Genomic DNA, 19,066 nt, shown 5'->3' on the forward strand with positions numbered 1-19,066 from the left:
GATCCCTACGCTGCCTCCTCAAAAAGCTGTATGAAGTCGCTTATTAAAATGTATTTGAGGAAACTAAATGTGGAGCTGGCTTTTGCTAGCATCCTTTCTTGCAGCCCCTCTAGCCTGAATTTCTTCCTGGAAGAGCTCGTGTTGCTTGCCCTTGGATTTCCAAGCCCTAGGAGCTGGGCTGCTGCTCATGCATGCTGCATGCCATGTGACTGTCACACTCTGCTAAGCAACAAAACTATTTTTTCCCCTTTGTGTCTCAACCCCCTTGTAATCATTTATCTAAAGCATGCACAAACTCTTGCCCTTAGACACGTTTCTGGAAATGGAAAATCAAGGCTGAGCGTGTGCCTTGCTGATCCTTGCCCTGCATTTGCTTGGCTCTGGCGCAGCGGGACGCAGAGCCTTTCCCTTTTTGGGCACAGGTAAGCTGAGGGGTAGGTCTGGAGTTGGTTTACAGCTGATAGCTGCGCAGCGTGGGCATGCATCGGGGGAAAGGCTTAGCATCGCCTTATTTCTAGTCAGATACATGGCCCTGCGTTGGCGAGACAGCAAGCTGTGGGGAGGTGAAGTGCCCCTTCCCTCCTTAAAGCAGTCCTCCTGTGTCAGCAGAAGCTGGGAAGGAAGTAGGGCAGGGAGCTCTTTGGAGAGGGTGAGGGCTTTGCCCACCTTCAGAGGCGGCTGCCGCCGAAAGGCCGTGCCAGAGCCCAGCGCTCGGACCAGGGGTGGTGCCCGGGGTGGGGCGTGGGAATAATTGCTGCGTTTGACACCAGGTTTGGGCAAGTGACCAAGTTGGTCCCCAAACAGGGTACGCCAGCAAGGCATGGTAACAAGATGGGACTTGTCTCCTGAAGCCACCGGGTCCTTTTCTTCCAAGCAGGGGCGTGGGGTGTTGTTGAGACGCTCGTCACAGGGGACTCCGTTATTAAGAAGGAAACTTGCAACTTGAGTCATTGAGCAGGCGGGGGCTCCCACCTGCAAGGAGGAGACAGCTTTGGTAAAAAATGCCTTGCGCTTTTCAGTCTGTGAAAGCAGCAATTTTTGACACGAATCGGGCTGTTCTGGGGGATGGAGGAGGCTGGGGCCTGCAGGAAAGCCTGATGCAAGCATGAAAAGCAGGCTCCAAGATAGCTGCGCTGTGGATTTTATCATAAACACAAGCCCAGCAAAACAACCCAAGTTTGCTCTGGCAGAAGAGAGCGTCTCGCTGCCCCGGAGCCTCTCGGAGATTTGGATTATCGGGGTTGAACGACGCACTGCCCGGGCGGCGTTAACAGCAGGTGCCTCCCACGCCCCGGCTCTCACCAGCCTGCCGGAACCTGGACGTGGAAAAGCACCGCTTGGAGGGGAGCTGGGCACCCGCTGAGCCCTTGGCCTCCCCGGAGGCCCGCGCGTGCTCCCCGCCGGCGCCACCTGCTTCCCGCGGCAGCTGGCCAGCACGGCGCGCGGCCCTCGGGAAGACTGCGCTGCGGGGCATCGCTCCCCCTTCCTTCCTTCCCGTCGTGTCTCTCGACCGTGCCGTGGGCTTGGCCTGGCCGGTTCCCGCTGCCGGCGGGGTGCTTTTCCAAGCTCTTCTTGGTGTTCCCCCGCAGACACGAAGCAACAGCCAGCTCTCTCCAGCGGGCTCTATCTGCCTTCCGAAGTGAGAGTGCGAATGGAAGCCAAGGGACAAAGCCTGGCCAAGGTTAGCGGTGTGTGAAACCTTTCGCTGTGCAGCTTTCCTTTGGTTTCTGTGGCTGGGCTCCAATTTAAACACGGAGCCTGGAACACGCTTGCCTTGACCCTTTCAGGGTTATTCTCTCACTGCTCCCCACCGCTGCAAGCGCTCCCCTGCGCGTGCGCCCTCCCGTGAGCACGGCCCCTTCGCCTCAGGGAACCTCGTGTGCTTTTTTAAAAACTGCCGAAGAATTTGCCTTTTATTCCTGCCTCCCCAAACACACACCGTTGAAGCTTAATGCTCTGCTAGTGTGAATGCTGCTTTGTATCTTTACTGGGCAAGGAAGGTTCTCTGGGTAACAGTGAATTTGTGCATGGCCGCAGCCAACAACAAGAATGACTTTACCATGGTAAGGGTGCATGTCAGAGGGGGACATGTTATTTTTACCCCAAGGAACCCATCACCCGCAGAGGCACAGCAGAGGGTTAGAAAAATGAGATGTCTGTGAAGATGATTTAGGGCCAAATTTCACTTTGCCTTTAGGCAGAGAAGGGACAGGTACAGCCGGAAGCCTGGGGGAGCTCATCGCTTCTTCGCCGAATGGTAAGGAACTGAGTCCTGTCCATGTGTTACTCTGCAGCTGATGAGGCACAGCTGGGTGGATTTGGGGGTGATTTTTGTTGGTCTTGCTCAGCCTGCCATGCTCGTGGTGCAGCGTCACTGCTGAAGGAAGCAGGTTCCCTGTAAGGGAATGTGTCCCTCCCACCCTGCAGGGTGTTTCCATCAAGGACAAAGTTTTCCTTGCAATGATCAGCCAGTGACAGCTTGCAGAAGGTGTGCTAGGGCTTCCATTTAAAGAAAAAACAAAACAAAACAAGAAAAAGGCATACAAGCTAGCATGTAGCAAGGGCAGCAGGCAGTGTTGCTGCAGCTCTCCTGATGACTGCAGCAGGAAGCCCTTCCTCCGTTCGCCTCGCTTTGCCTGCAGAGCATGGTAAATTCACGCAGGGGCCAACTGAAGCTGTTCTCAGCCATGCGCATTGCTGGGTTTCCTGATATTCTTGTGTTCAGCTGTGCCATGACCAGCGCATATCACTGTAGGCTTCGGCACGCCGTTGCACGGCTGTTAACTCCAGCGGTTAATAAGGGCTTTCGGGGCGCTTTGGCAAAGTCTGTAGAAAGCCGGGCCCCGTTCCTCCTCTCAGCCCACGCCGGAGAGCTCTGCAGGGAGAGCTCTCACCCAGCCTCTGCCCAGGGCTGAGGATCTTATACCATGCCTGCCCTGGGATGCTGCGGGCACAGCTTCTGCAGGCCTGGCGTGGTAACAACCTGAATTGCCTGGGAGTGAGAAACTGGGGAGGTGAATAAGGAATGCCCTGCAAGCAAGGAAATGCCAAGAGCCAGATCTGATCTTCCCTTCCTGGTGGCTTTTGCCATTCCTGCTGAGCTGCACTGGCACCAATGGAGAGAGGTTTTGCTTATTTTTCCACCTCAACTACCCACCTGCTAACAGCAGTCCTGTTGCAACAGCCCAAGCGGTGGTGCTGGCGTGATACATGGTGCAGCCTGGGGGCTCAGGGGGCACGCAGGAGACCCACAGCGCAATCCCTGAGAGGCCTTGTCTGCAGGAAGAGCTCTCGGGTTTGCACCCTCGCAGGGACAGGTTGGCAGCACAGCTGGTAGCATGGAGGGAAACGAACAGCACAGGCTGCCTCTCCCCAGTTCAGACTGGTCCAAGGACAGCGGCTCTCAGCTTTGCAGTGAGGGCGGTGAGTCAGGGCAGTGTCACTGTCCCCATGACAGACATGGAGATGGGGAGGAGCCACGATGCAGCCATGGGGAGCAGGAGCGAGCGGCTCAGTTGGGAGCCGTCCACCCTTCCTGCTACCTCAGGCATTTCCCCACCAGTGCTGTAAGCTGCCTGTAACAGGGGAAAGGAAAAGGCGTGGGGGGCACCGGCTGGAGACAGGCTCAACAAGAGCTGTGTCCTGGCCACCGTGTCACCCATCGGCCACCGGGGAGCTGCTCCCAGCCCGCGTTTACCCCCCACCGTCGGCACTGACGCATCCTCCCACGGGGATGAGGACATAGCAGTCCTGCCAAGGGGTGAGCAGCAGCTGGGGACGACCTTGGCCTCAAGGCAACCATATGGTACCCGGGGAGTCACATAGTTGGGGAAGCAAGTGAGAATGGAAAGGGCTTGACAAATCCAGATTAAAAATAGGATCCAGTCAAACAAACCTCTTGAACCCAGCAAGAGGAGATGGGATGTGGCACTCCAAGGCTCAGCCAAAGGTGTCCCACACTGCGGAGTAAAGCAGTTGCAATATGTAATCAATCACTTTTGGACAGGGCATTGAAAACTATAACCTACATCCTAAGTGTTAGTGTGTCAGGACAAGGAACCACAAGTTTCTGATTTTTAGAAACATAAGCAAAGAAACTCTCCAATACTTAACACCCTAAATCACAGCACAGATCACGCTTAGAAAACCACACAAGAGATAGCTCCTGAACTGGAAACTTGGCCATGAGACTAACTAGTCAATACAAAATCGTCACAGAAAGAGTATTTTATTCTAAAAAGAAATTATTTTTAACCTTAGGGGGAGATATTCTCCCCTCCAAAGGCCCAGTGCTCTTCCTCCCCATGAAAATACTGCTTCTGGGAATTTTTTGCCCTGTCAGTGCACGTAGGAGGAAAGCTTCTCAAAGTCGATGGTTACAGAGGTGACTGCAGGAACTTCAATAACTCCACAGCAAGCAAAGAATAGTATACCATCTAACCGACACATACTCCCTGAAAGCCTGATCAGACCAGTATTTATTGCAGGAGGAATAAACATGGCCAGTGACCGTAGCTCTTTGTCATACAGACATTAAACACGCAGGAAATGTCAAAGTCATGGAGATCTTCCTGCTGTATAGACTTTGTCAGAAAAAAAAACTTCAGGCCTCCCACTTTGCACCTTAAAATGCAATAAAAGGACCTAATCGAGTCCATCCAAAGTACGATACAAATAAAAAAAACCACACAAGCTGAGACCTTCAACCACAAGAAAAAAAAAAGAGTAAATACAGGCTACAAGCACAAACTGAACCTTTTCAACACCCGCTTCAGCAAGGCAGCCGCCCCACGAGCGCTGTCCCGGGGCGCAGGACGTCCCTGGCCGCACCGGGACGAAGCGCTCCCGGAGTGTCACTGACCCGGGCAGTCGCTCTCCCAGGACAGTTAGAGCGAGCACAAAACGGCCGCCACGCACGGCTCCTTCGGGGCTGTGGGGGAGGCCGAGAGCAAACACTGGTGTTGCATAAAATCCCCTCCAAAACGGCCATGACCGACTGGATAACGCAGGCGCCGAGCAAACTGGAGCCGGGGCGACGCGTGCGCTCGCTCCAGAAGAGCGGCGGCGACTGAGCACACGAGCCCCGCAGGCCCTCGACGCCCTCCGCGGGCGCCGCCAGCCGCCTCCGCACCCCCGGGCGGCCGCGCTCGGCAGCCCCCGCGTGTCCCGCGTGTCCCCACAGAGGGTGTGCGCGACGCGAGAGGGCGTAACACGCGGGCTCCGGCGGCGCGCGAGCGGCGCGGCCTCTGCCCCACACGGCGTGGGGGGGAGGGGAGGGGGCGGGCGGGAGGCCTCGCGAGCGCGCGGTGACGTCACGCCGCGGGCAGCCGCCCGCTCCGCCAAGGGGGCGGGGCAGCCGCGGCCTCAGACGGGCCTATAAATAACGCCGTGACGTCAGCGCAGCGGGGTCAGCCGTTGGTATGCCGGCCGTTGGCGGCGGCGGTTAACCGTCGGCGCGCCGGTGTCCCCGCGGCCGGGCGGGGGGCGGGTCTTCCCTGAGGGCCGCCGTGGGCAGCGCGGCTGCCGGGGTGGGGGACCATGAGTTGCTGGCAGCTCCCGGGTCGCTCGGAGGCCTGCGCCCCTGGCGCCTGCTTTCCAGCTCGGTAGCAGGGTTCCTCTAGTGAGGCCCTGACTCAACGTGGAAACGGTGTTTCTCTCCCTGCTGTCCACTCATAACGGAAACCCAAACTAATGCCTCTCCAGCCGGAATCACCTCTAAGAGACAGGTTCACTGAGTGCGGGAAGCACACTGAGTTGGGGGTATGTTAGGTGGGTACTGCAGAAATACCCGGAGCACCCACACGTTCGCTACAGAGTTTGTTTGCAAGTTCCTAGCCATGCTCTGGATCACTGCAGGAGCTGTGTAGTAAATCCTGCTGCTGATTTGGCGTGAACTGTTAGCCAAAATCCAGTGCCTTTGCTCTGTTACATCTGCTTGAATGATGATCGGTTTTAGGAGTCATGCTACATCTTTGTAGTTCTGGCTGCTTGCAAGCCGGGATCAAAATGCTGCAGGACCAAGAGCCTTTGGCCAGGGACCCAACACCACCACCCCCACCAAAAAAAAAAAAAAAAAAAAAGAAAAAGAAAACCATTCCATGACTAAAGCACCATGTCTACTTTCTGCCACTATCTCTCGCATAACTCTTGCTGCCTGGCCTCCTTTGCATGTCCACCTGTAGCCTGCATTTTGCAGTCACTTTTAGATATGTGCAATTGTAGCCATAAATCTAAACTGGAACAAATTTTAGAGCTGCTAGGTGTCAGCAGAGAGGCCCAGAAGAACGCTGGCCTCCTGCCCTTATTTCTGTCCAGTTCTTTCTAGCTGGGGCATATGGAAGGAGCAAAAGGACAAGCTGCTTCCTTGGACTGCACCTGCCTTTGCTTTGTGTCTGTGGCACTTTGGCAATAATGGATGGTTGTGGAGTCCCAAACATTTGTCCCAAAGCTCCTAGCATGCCAATATGCCACTTCCCTTTCCTAGCACATTCTCTATGTGTTACATTTCCAGAGCTTCTCTGAGCCTTTATGTGAATTGGCACTGACCAACTAGTGACCCTGCCTTTGGGGTGGAAGAGGGTGAGCAGCCAATTTGACTGACTCAAGCAAAAAAATGACAACTTCAGGCAGCCTCAGAATGACCTTCACCCGAGTATTTTATACGTTGGTATGCCTGAGACAGAAGAATGGACTCTGAGCGCACAGAGTACCTGGCAAAAACTGCTGCTGCTGCTGAAATGTGTGTCTTTCTGCAATGTCTGATTTATCTCGGCCCCTTTGTCACTAAGCTTTCTTGGAAAGCAGGATAAACTTGTTGTACAAGGTCATCTGAGGACCACAACAGTAATCTGCAAAGCATTATCTAGGAAGAGAATACCTTTATTAGTAACTGCGTGCTGACCCTTCCCTTGCCTGTCCAGTAGAACTTCATAGTCCAGAACCAGTTGGGGCTGGACATCTTTATTTAAAATACCTGGAGTATCCTGTAAAGTTACTCAACCATGTTCTGCAGAGCATGCTCCGTGCACCTAGGGCTGCAAGAACTGGTGGGAGCTGCCCATTACCATGATGAATCCGCAAAACCAAAACCACAGTGTTTTACTGGAGAAGTCAGTATAGCCTAAGCAGTACAGCAAACTCCCTGTGAAAGACGGGCATTTGGGTTCCACAGCCTGGTAGGTAAAAGGAGGCTCATTGTATCTACCCAGATGCAACAACTCCCTCACTGACTTTACTCAAAAAGTGAGGCTTCTTGACCTTCGCAGAACTGGGTACAGGAGTTGGCTGTGATGATCTCATAAAAAAATACCTTCTCTAGAGTTACTTTTTTTTTCCCATGATAGCTCTCTATTATGCAGGATACAATTACTTTACTCATCTTTCTTAATTTTGTCCCTCTTTCCCAGCAAGGTCTATAGACAGAAAAAGGTTTTCCTTAAATGCAGCCCATGTTGCTGACCTGTCAACCATATGAATATACTGCTGTTGAGCTCCTCCTGTGCCTGACTAGGCTGTTGGCTGTTGGCTACTATAGCAATCCTGCTGGCCCACTTCACTCCAGCTGCAGGATTAAAACAGCATCCACTGCAGCTGTGCCACATAACTTCTCACTTCTCCCTTGAAGTGTTTCTCCCCCTCTTCACAGGCCCTGGCAACCTGCCATTACCTGTGCAAGGTGGGCTTTCCCTCCCCCTCCCAAATTCAGACTGTTGCCTCCCTAGCATCCTGCTGGGGAGTCTCCTCTCCAGACGCTGTTGTTACTGCTGGCCACACACAGAGCTAGCTTAAGGTGTCTTGACTGAGTACCTAACCCTGAATTTTGTCTCCCCAAATACAACAGGCTATATCCTACCTGCATAGAAGCTGCTGGACAGCTGAGTGTCCTGAGTTCAGTGAAAGGAGGGAAGATGGGGGGGGGTGGTAACTGGTGCTCCTAGAGGGAGCTACACTTCCCCTTGGAGGTAAGATCTTGGCAGGATCTTACTCATTCTGTGGTGGCAGAGGCTAAGCCTGGCTTCCCAGGCTCTGCCATGGGCCACGCAGGCTGCAGGACCATGGCTCTCCACCTTTCAGCCACTCAGAAGCCTCCTGCCCTAGACCAGAGCCTGCTTTGTTTGTGCCTAGAGCTTGTCCTGCCCAATCTTTTGCTTCTGCTGTCATCAGGTGAAGTGTCTTCTTCACACCTTGCCAAGCAAGGAAGGTTGGACCTCGAAAGGATTTAACATTCCTGCTGGCCCATAGCTGCTGCTGTCTGCTCTTACTTGTTTTTCTTTGGCCAGACTAGGCAGGAGGGTGAAGGGATACAACTACATCTCTAACTGTTTTCCATTAAATGCACCTGCTGCCAGAAGCTACAGGACACCCCTGCAGTATGAGAAATTTTCTTGGGTCCCTAGTTATGAGACCAGAAAATGCCACTGTAGATGCCAGGATTTGCCAGGTGAGAACTTACCCACCTGGGGAGCTTCCTTCTCTAGCACCCACTTTCTCTTATTTGTATCTTCTTTTTCTAAGTATTTGTCTGAGGGGAGTTTCTTAGGCTGCCCAGCACAAGCCATGAAGAAAGGGGAGTTTTACTCTGGTCTGCACCAACACCTGTGCAACATCCTTATCACTCCACTTCCCAGCTGGTCCCTGAAAGGAGACATGCAGGGAGGGAGATAAAGTTGTTTCCAAGGTGTTTGTCCATTGAGTCCTCTCCCTCATTCTGACCCTCCCACAGAAAGGGCAGAGCTAGCACTAGTGCTCAGACTCCCTCAACTTTCTCCTCTCCCTTGCCCCCCCCATCTTCCTTGGTCCAGCAGATTATTTCCCCCAAACGCAGTGGCCTGATCATAGGACAAAACAGCAGCCAGCAGCAGGGAGAACCTGTGTGCAAGAGTTCTGCGCCCAGTAAGCAGCCACAACTCTTCCTTCAGTACCTCACCTCTCAGGGGACACACTCATCCTGTGCCATTCACCTCTTACCTACTGATTTCCCCTTCCTCCCCCCCCCCCCCCCCCCCCCGGCTTCCAGCTCATCCTGGCCTTCTCCTCTTCCCATACATGCCTTCCCCAGCTGGCAATGGTGACCCTCCATGCAGCAAAACCGCATTTGCAAAAGTATCAGTATAGCACCTAGCTGGAGCAGCTCATCATTACGTTGTAGTGCAGGGAGCTTCAAGCACAATGAGAACGCTGGTTGCACACTGGCACATCCTGAAGCAGTTGGCTTGGCTGGCAGAGACTTCCCAGCTATGTTAGCGCTGCTGCAATAGCCCAATTACTAGTTCAGGTGTTGCCACCGTCATTGGCTCTGGCCCAAGAGTTAATGACAGAGCAGGTGGCAGATGCAAGGATTGCAGAAGCATAGCTGGAGGTGAGGGGAGCTAGTTCAGAACAGCTTGTTCTGACCAGTCTCTGCTGGCTGACTGGGAGGATAGATTTTGCAAGGTGAATTCTTTTACTGGGAACTCAGCAGCCTGGCTCACTCTGTGGAAGCCTCCTAAACACCCCTCAGCCTTTGAAGGAGTCTGCACCTTCATTTAGTTCTGCCATCCCTCCCAGGATGTCCAAAATTATCCTGGCATCACTGGAGTGATGAGGCCCATGACCACTGGTTTAGGCCAGGAGGAGAATTCATTAAACTCCAGAGGTGTTTAATCAGAAGCGAAGTGGCAATGCAGCTTTGACACATCATGGGTGTTCATACAATGTGATGATAGAGGGGCACAATGTCATTATCTGATGAAAGAGAGGTTTGTCTTAACAGGTTCCTGCACTGTGTCTCTACTACAAATAGCCTGAGGCACTTGGGAATCACAGACCCTAAAGCAAAGGGGGGAGGCTGAGAGGAATGGAAAGGCTGAAGCATGGCAGCGGAAACACTGTAGAAGTGTCCGCAAAATGCAGCAAAGAACTTGTAACATGACACGCAGAAAAAGCTAGGAGAGATTTTTCCAAGCGGGTTGAAGAACTAGTTAAAAGAGGCTTAGACCTATGACCAAAGAAGCTGTCGATGTAGTTTGACTCCTGCTGTGCTTACAGAAGGAGGAGTTTGTATATTCTTTGTAGGCAAACAGGATTATGTCAAAGTACCTAATGCCATCATTCAGTTTGCTTACTAATGGAAACATTGAATAGGGGCTAATTGCTCAAGCTCAAAGGGACACAGGTTTCTGTGCTCACCACGCTTTGTTATCTATGAGAACAAACTGTTCCTGTAGTGCTCTGTATGAAGTGAAGTGTAGATGCAGCTCTGCTTGCTTATACATGTGTGATCTCTCCACAGAGGAGTCAGCATACATGAAGCTCTGAGCCTTTTCTGGCCAAGCTCTTGTCATTGCCATCCTTCTCCAGGGCCTGCTTCTGCTGCACTGAGTATCAAATCGAGTTGATTTCAGTGGGAGCATTATAGGTACCTGGGTGTCAACCCCCAAGTGGTCTCTAAAGAGAAGGAAACCAAAGGTCTGCTCCTGTTTCTATGTCATGCTGATGCTTTTTCCCCTGATGTCTCCAAAACGACCTTTAAGATTGCACCTTACCACTGAAATACAGCCTCATCTTGGAAAGAGCTGTGTAGAAGTGGGAGTGAGGCAGAGAAGGCAACCATTTCATACTAATAATGAGTGTCACCGTAGGGAAGGCAAAAATGACTAATTAAAATGTTGGGGAGATAGTCAAGTCATGAGAGCATTATTTAAGTGCAATTTAGCTGGGTTAGCTGCGATTCACAGCTCTACTATTACAAAAATACCACTGGGCTTAATTCACTAGATGTTGTTGTCAAGGTATCAGGTTAATATCTTACCTGGAAGCAGCTATAGGCTACCTGTCAGCCTCCCTAGACATTGGTTCACAGAAATCCACAGATCATGGCTCTGTCTCCTACGTCACTGGTACCATTTCCAGCAACCATAATATTTTCTAGCCCAGTTCAGGACGGCCCAAGATGTCTCAGCTTGTGAACAGGATCAGTCTGGCGTTGTTCAAGATCTAGGTATTATTATTACTGGAAGCATGATCCCCAGACTCCACTGTACCTCACATAAATACTTCCTCATGTCCTAACTCATCTGCAAAGGTTGAAATCTATCCTGAGCCCTCTCCAGATGCTTTTATGAAAAAGGTGATGAGGAAACCAAATAGTGATGGGTGAAACCTGAGAGAACAGCTTGGTGCTTGTTAACTGAGGATTAAGCCAAACTCAGAGTGGATCCTACACAGCTCCCAAGTGATGGGATGTGTCCCATCATTGCAGTGAAGGTACAGCGTGATCTTACTGGCAGCATCCTAGTGCATGGGGAGCCCTGCAGCACATAGACTTCAGGCAGTGCAGAGAACAGGTGCAATAAACATCAGCCTTTGAAGATTTAATGTAGATTAACCCAGAGGGCTGGTGCCTGAAGCTCTCTGTACACGTTTCCAGGAGCTACAATCCCTCCCCTGCTGTGTCTGTCCCTGCTTTTACAGCTGTAGCAACAAGTAGGGGAGGTCTGATGTAGTGGAGCTGCGTAGGAGAAGGGCTTAGCTGAGAGATATTTAAGCTGCCGATGGGTATGGAGCCCAAGATCTCAGATTGGTAGAAATGGTGTTTGGCTATACAGTTTGTAGGAGTTGGAGGGCTCTTTTAGTGACAGCTCAAGCACTGTTTTGAACAGTGGTCAGCACTGACTGGTGAATGAAATGGAGGAGATACAGGGAAATGTGGGAAAAGGAAAAAGGAAAAAATGAGAGAGAAGAAAGAGCAAAAGAAATACAAGGATCAAAGTCTAGCCAAGAGGAAAGCTAAACATAGAAAGGGAGATGGAAGCAGAGGAAATCAAGGAGTAAGACAAAGGGGGAGATGGAAGAGATGCAGCAACTCTCTGCTGCCAGCCAGTAGGAAAACGGCTGGCCAGAGAAAGAAGGCAGGAAGGAGCAGGGCCTGGAGAGGGTAACAGCTCCCATGCCTGGCACATTTTTCTCCCACTGTTATCATCACTTCTTGGAAAAACAAGCTTGGCTTTTTTCTGGAAATGCTTAATGAGCAATTAACACAAATATCTTCCCTGATACCTTCGTAATGCTTTAAAACCAAGCAAGGTATGATTATAGGAGAGAAAAGTGATCCTCTGGGGGTTCTTGGAGGCATTGAACCTCTGTGAAAAAAAAGACCACCCTTGAAAGCCTAATGCTAAGCTTGTGCAAGAGGCATCACAGACAGCCACACACTGTGGAAGAGCTATTTCAGCACAAGGGGGCCTGGTCCAGTAGAGGGGAAAGTTGTGAATGGATCCTGGCAGCTTGATGTCCTACAGCCAGTGAGAGCAGGGCTGCACTTTCACTCGCCTTGATCTGGAGATCACAGGTGCTTCCTGCTCTGGACCAGAGGAGAGCCCTTTCACAAGGAAACACAACAAAGACCTTCCAGTCTGGTTGGTCTGCATGTGATCCCCCTGCGAAACTCTGTTGTGCTCTTTCAGCTCCTCTCAGCTTACAGCACATAAAGATGTCATACCCACTAGCAAGGCCTCCTTTTCCATACCCTACACATGCCCAGCCTCACCTCAGCTTGGCCTGCAGCAACTTCCTTTCAGAGCGAACTCTGAAACCTCCTGCTAGGGTGTGACATGAACATGTGGAGGCTGTTATTATGTCTCCTTAGTGGAGCAGGAGAGCAGTGGCAGTGGCAAGGCTCAGCCTAATCAGTGTGAGACTGGGACCTCTTGCTGGCATCTCTGGGAGCTCTGCAGCCAGGTTTGTGCAGTGCTATTCTGCCTCTGGGGGAGCCAGTGGGAAGCAGAAGAGGAATGAACTTCCTCGAACTTGGGCTTATTCATAAGTCAGAAGCCTCCTGACTGGTCCAGCTGAATAATGCTGAGCCAGGAAGGCCATCGTTGGGATTTACTTATTGCCCTGAGATGTTAGTCCTAATGACAAATAGCAGGGAGTAGTTAGAATATACCACAAATATTTACTGGGCAAGACATGCATTTCCTTAACTGTTTTTAGAAGTCCTTAGCTGCCTGAAGTTTCAGGATTAGATTCTGGCTCCTGCTCCAGCACCAGGAGACTTCAAGCACAACCCTAGGGCCATTGTAGTGGCTTTGGGTCACACGTCCCTTGCACTGGGTGGCCGCATGGCTTAGAAATCACATGTAGCCCCTGACCAGCCCTAGGCCTGCTGAGCCCACGGGTGACAACCTCCTATGAAGCATGGTTGGTTTGTGGTTGTGGAAATCATTTGGCTTTCTTTGAGGCTGAACTGAACTGCTTTGTTCTCTTCACTGAGGAGGGCTGCTGAGAAATGCCAAGGGTTCCCTTTGCTTCAGGAGAAGCTGAACAGGACTCAGTATTTCTTTTGGTGGCTGTCCCTCTGCATGTAAACTCTAGGGTCCAGCTGAGCTTTCCTTCTCAGCCTGCACAGCACAAGCACGTGGCTAGCACTCAGAAGACACACTTTAAATAACTGCACCACAATGACTCATGTGTTACCCAAGGCAGTCTGGCTGCTGGCATCAAGCATGAAAGTCGGTGATCTTTGGAAGAAGAGAGGATCCTACAGCGAGCAGACATATGGCTCAGTTCCTGGGCAGAAGGTGGGAGGGGTGGAAGTGTTTCTAGATGAGATAGGCTGAGAGGCTGTGGCTTGCAGGCAGAGCGTGGCAGCCTCCCCACCACTGCCCAGCTCTGTCCTCCTGACCTGCCGCCACATGCACAGCCCCATTTGCTCTGGAATTTGCTGGAGTCAGCAGTATTCATTGCTCTGGGCAGCTTTGGGAGGTTGGGAATAGGCATGTGGGAGCAGCACTCGAGCCCAGGCATGGCTGACACGGAGGAGGGGGATGTGGAATGCTGTTCTGCCCCTTTACAGTGCTGGGCCCTCAAGCTCTGTAGTACCCAGGAGGAAGATAAGGGTAGGCAGTCCTGATGGCTCCAATGAGCAGTCACCTTTCCCTCACGCACTTGAATCCTCTTCCATTTCCCCAGCCCCCACTATTCCCCACACTGCCCTTCTCACTCTGCTTCCTCTCAAAACTCTTGCCCCATCCACTCTTCCTCCTTAGCCCCTTCCTCTCAACAGCCCCAATGATGCACCATGCACCCCACTCCTCCCCCCTCAGACCTGCTCCTCTCACACCTCCTGCACTCCCCTTCCCCCAACATGTTCCTGTTTCTCCTGGGGATCTGCTGTGGCTCCCCATTCCCCAATGGCACCTTGCCTCGTGTTGCCAGTGCTCCCCATCACTGCATCTCCCTCTTCTCCTCTGCTGCTTGCACGTGTATCTTCCCAGTGGCAAATGGGCCACCCCTCAGGACCTCCTGAGCCTTGCCTGCAGCTGTCCCTGCAAAGCCCCTGGGCTGTTCCCGCAGGCAACCCCCTAGAAGCATCTGCTGCCTCGGCAGCTGCTGACTGCCTTCTACCAGCAGCCTGTACTGAGAGGTTGACCTTTGCCTGCTGGCTGCACCCTGCTCGCCCTCACCTCCTCCTCGGTCCATTGCTTCAGCTAGGTTGCCCCTCTGCTTGCCATACGCCCTGCCTTTCCTGGCCCGGAGGCCGTATTTGGGAACCCGGCACCTGGGAGCTGCTCAGTATTCATCAACTCTGGCAGGACTGGGGCACAGGCTGTGCAGTGTAAATGTCACGTCTCTCCTTGTTCCCAGCCTGAAGTGATGCCCGCGTGTCTCCCATTATGTAACTCGCAATGTGTACGGGAGCGCAGAGACCTCAGGCTGACTTACGCACACCAAATGACAGCTGCAAAAATGAGAAGGGGTTATTTTTAAATCCCTTCCTCCCTCCCTCCTTCTGCAGCTCTTCCCCTGCCCCAGCCATGGTGTACAGCTGTCCGGGCCAGCCCCCCGGGGCAGTCAGTACCCCAGCCCCTGCCAAACCCTGCTCCTGAGCATCGCTTTGTATTGCAGGGGCATGCACAGCCTTCCCTGTCCGAGGCAGCTCCTCAGCTTGGGGCTGGTGTCCTCCCCAGCACCTTTGTACCTCCTTCATGCTAGTAGTCTTCACCTGTCCCTTCCCCCGCCTCTCCCATGAACAGCCTCTGCCTTTCCATGTTCCCTTTCACATCCTCTCCTTCACCTCTCTCTCTCCCCTCCTTGGCCACAGGACTGGCAGTTCCCCTTTCCTCCTCCCATCTCTCCCTGTAACTTTAGAAAGGTCAGTCCCTCCTCCTCAAGCCGTGGGGTTATCGCAATTCCTCGGAGCAGAGCGGAAGGGATCGTGAGGGGGAAAACTACCTTCTTGTGAGAATGTGATACCCTGGCACCATCCTCTCTGGCAGAGTGAGGGCAAGGGACAGATGGGCCAGAACAGGGGACAGATAGTGCCTGCCAGGAGAAGGCCAGGCCCCATGGTGCTCCTCTCCAGGCACCACAAGCTGCAGAGCACTACGTCAGCTCCTCTGCCTTGGACTGGCTGGGGGGTGGGGGGTGAGGGGGGGAGTCTCCCAGAGAAAGCTCCCAGCATGAGCACTGACAGGGAATGGGGAGGCAGGTGAGGAACTGGAAAGAAGAGAGGCAGTGAGGGTTACACTGAAAGGACACTTGTGAAGATCGGCAGTATTTCTCAGGACAAGTACCGGGTCCAGACCTGTTTAATATATTCTTTGCTTTATCATTGTGTTTATGAATGTAGCAACTGACTCCGAGCTGGCTGGTGTCCCCAGTCTTGACGAGACTTCGCAGGCAGGGAGATTTGGATAACCTTGTAGACTACAGTAGTAATAATAAGATAAAACTACAGAATAATAATAAAAAAAAAAAAAAAGAAAGAAAGAAAGAAAAATGTACTAGAGACCAAAATGACAGACTTTACTGTAAGAGGTCCCTCAACCAAGAGCTATGGAAGAGGACTGGAACTGGGCAGAAGCTCACAGTGTGCTGCAACTTTGACTCTACACAGGTCAAGCATATACTCAGCAAGGAATGGTCTACAGAGACAAACAAGGGTTAGGTACTACTTCACGTGGCATCTAGGCATCTCTTTCCAGAAGAGACGGATTTAAACTCCCACAGGTACAGAACACAACCATTAGGAGAAAGGAGTTAGCTTGTGAGTAGCCATTGTGAGTGCTTTGCTTGTTTAATCTAAAACAGGAGAGTCTAAGAAGGGATATGATTTGCACACTAAAAATACATTCTAGGTCTAATTCATACTAGTAGAAAGTCATTTGGATCACAAATACATTTAGACTTGGAATCAGAAAGAAGTTTCTAGCCAGCCGTGGTGTAAACTGTGACAGCCTGCCAAGCTGAAAGGTGAGCAGAAGAAGCCAAATTTGGTAAGAGACTAAGCTGGCTGGTACAGACTGTATGGCAGGAGAGGAAGGAGCCCAGAATGAGTTCATACAGGCTTCTCAAACAAAGCTTGCAGTCATGTCCCCAAGTTGGTGCCCCCCCCAAAGAAACTTGCACAGATTTAACCTCAGTGTGTTGCACCCTACTTAGTTTATACCCTACTAATTTCCTGCTTTAGAGTCCTCCTGAACTTGAAGAAGCAAGGAGGAGGTTACCTCTTTTCCTGTCTTAATTGTGATGTCCAATTTGGGTTTTGGGGAAATTCTTTCATTTCCTTCAACTCCGTGGCCTCTGTGGCCAGGGCTAGCCATGGGATTGGGGTGGGGCAGGGAGCAGGAATGGGGCTCTCCTGCTGCTATTAGTCAGGCTTTGGGTGTGTTGGTTTGTTTTGCTCACAGGCTCAAGATGAAAGCAGCTGTAGGGTCAGGAGCACATTTCCCTCAGGCTTAGTGTGCAGGGGCTACCTGTGGAGTTGTAACTGTCACAGCTGTTCACTGGGGGACATGTTTTTCTTCTGGTACCCTTTGGCTACATTTCCCTTCTTGCAGGAAACCAGGGCCGCTACAGACACCTTTGCTCTCCCCTGCTTGCTCCCCATGATGCATTTGTATCTTTAGGGTTTTTCAGCTACTGAGCCTTATCATGGGAAGTGATTGGGTGCTTTCATTTTAAGGTGGCCTGTGGAGAGGACGTTCCCTGGATGTTCCCTACGTGTCTGGACTTGGGCACTATGCTATGGTGTGTGCAGAGTTGAAGGACAGGGACAGGATTCAAAGTCCCAGGCCTGTGTTTCCATGTGGCATAGAGCCCACATTACCAGTGGAGACCAGACTGTCCTCACAATTGTGACCAGAGGAGGGGCTGCATGCTAGTTATTTTTGCCTGCTCTGTTATACGTCAGTGCCATACACAGCTGGTTAAAACCCTAGGCAGAACCATCATGAAGCAAGATCCTGGATTAGAACTGCAAACGGGTCAATTCAGAAGGCTGTGGAAAGGTGCCAGAGGACAGCAGGTCCCAAAGGAGGATAAAGCTGCCTCCTCCAGCCTCAGACAGGAAAGGTCAATTCCAGGCCACAAGTGTGTGCCATCCAGATCCCTCTGTGAGCCTTAATCCCTGCCCCACATCTGGCCCTTACCTAATCCTAGCCATTTTCTTCCTCTTTTGTACCATATATCCCCATCGCAGAGGCCATCTGGTTTGCTGTCGGGCTGCACAGACCTGCAGGGAGTAGTTGCGTAGAGCTGGATGGAGAGTTAAGTTGGCTCAGCACCAACAGCCCCTTAGCCCTGCTCAGAGCACCCATTTAGCCATCCACGTGTCTGCAATGTCCCCTCAGAGCACGTGCCCAGCTTCAAGAGAGTCTGGCTCTACTCTCTAGTCTGTGTAAGGGCCCTGAGAGCATGCCCTCCTCCTGGAGGTTTGGCTGCCTGGGGCTCAGGGCCAACATAGGGACAGTATAGCTGATGGCTGCCCCCCCTTGAAGAGAGCACTCCCAGACAGCTCTGCAGGGATCCCTCAGACAGTTGGCCTGTCTTCTCACAGGAGCTGCTTTTAAACCAAGGCTCTAGGGATTGGCACCCACCTAAGCGCCAGCTCCAGCTATGTCACAGCCATGCTTGTACCTGGCCATGCACCCTGCTAAGCCAGACCCAGATGCTGACCCACAGACTGACATCTCAGCCTATCCTAAGAACTGCACTGTCACTACAGATTTGCCTGATGATCCCTGGGCTACGTGTGACCCTACTTACTGTCACTGGGCCAGATTCTGACCCTGACTTGCTCATTTGCCTTCCTGGTAAGCCCAGAGATCTTGACTTTGGACCTCTCTCATCACCATGGACTTGTCTGGTGAGTTGGACTCTTGGTTGAACCTGGCAGCAACCCTGGGCCTGTCCTGCTCGTCTCGCTTGGGTACTTCAGGGCTAGGTGCTGGGTGGTGAGGCCCCAGCCCAGTGAGTGGTTTTGCCACACTCAGCTCCTAGCTCCCCACCCCTTAGGGAGCAGCCAGCCCCCACCCTGTGCCCTGACAGTCCTGGCTTGGACAAGGCAAGATGTAAGGTCAAGGCCATAGACTGCCTACCTGCCCCTGGACAAGTCTCTGAACTTCTGTGCCCCAGATGTAAAACAGGGGTGACAACACTTCTCCAGTTGCCAGGGGCGTTGGGCTAATTTACCGTGATGAGGTGCTATGATACAACAACAGCAGAAGACAATGGTGTCCTGTAAACTTTCTGGTTTACCCAAGGCCCTTCTGGGCCTCTCCAAGATAATGAACGTGCTGACTGCTGTGATGGGCCCGAGCTTGTCCCTGTGAGCAGTGACAGGGCTGTGAAACTTGCACATAATGCTGGGTGGATCCAGTTCATGCTCTGCATAAATACCTGCAGGAGAAAATACAAAATACAAAGATTTTTTAAGGTGTCAACTGCAGCCACAACCCAGGCTCCAGTTCCTGCCAGAGGAGAGGTGAACATGGCACCCGGCCTACTGCCAAAGCACGGGGGGGGCTTCGAGTCTCTGGTGAGGGAGCAACCTGCGTGGCTCTGAGATGAGGAAGAAACTTCCTCCCGGGTCACTGGGCAGGCGTTGCAGCAGCCCTGCAGGAGCTGATGCTGCCCGGCTAGTGGCAGAGGGCAGCGAGTGCCCCTGTCGCTGTGGGGTAACCACGGCGACCGCTACAGTCCCAGGCCGCTGCGGCACGACAGGCTCCATCACCCGCCCTCCTTCAGGCTGCCCGCTCAGTCCCGATCCCAGTAACGCAGCCGCCGACCACAGCGGCGCCTATCT

Source organism: Rhea pennata, chromosome 1 (assembly GCF_028389875.1).
Source record: "Rhea pennata isolate bPtePen1 chromosome 1, bPtePen1.pri, whole genome shotgun sequence".
Taxonomy (NCBI): Eukaryota; Metazoa; Chordata; class Aves; order Rheiformes; family Rheidae; genus Rhea; species Rhea pennata.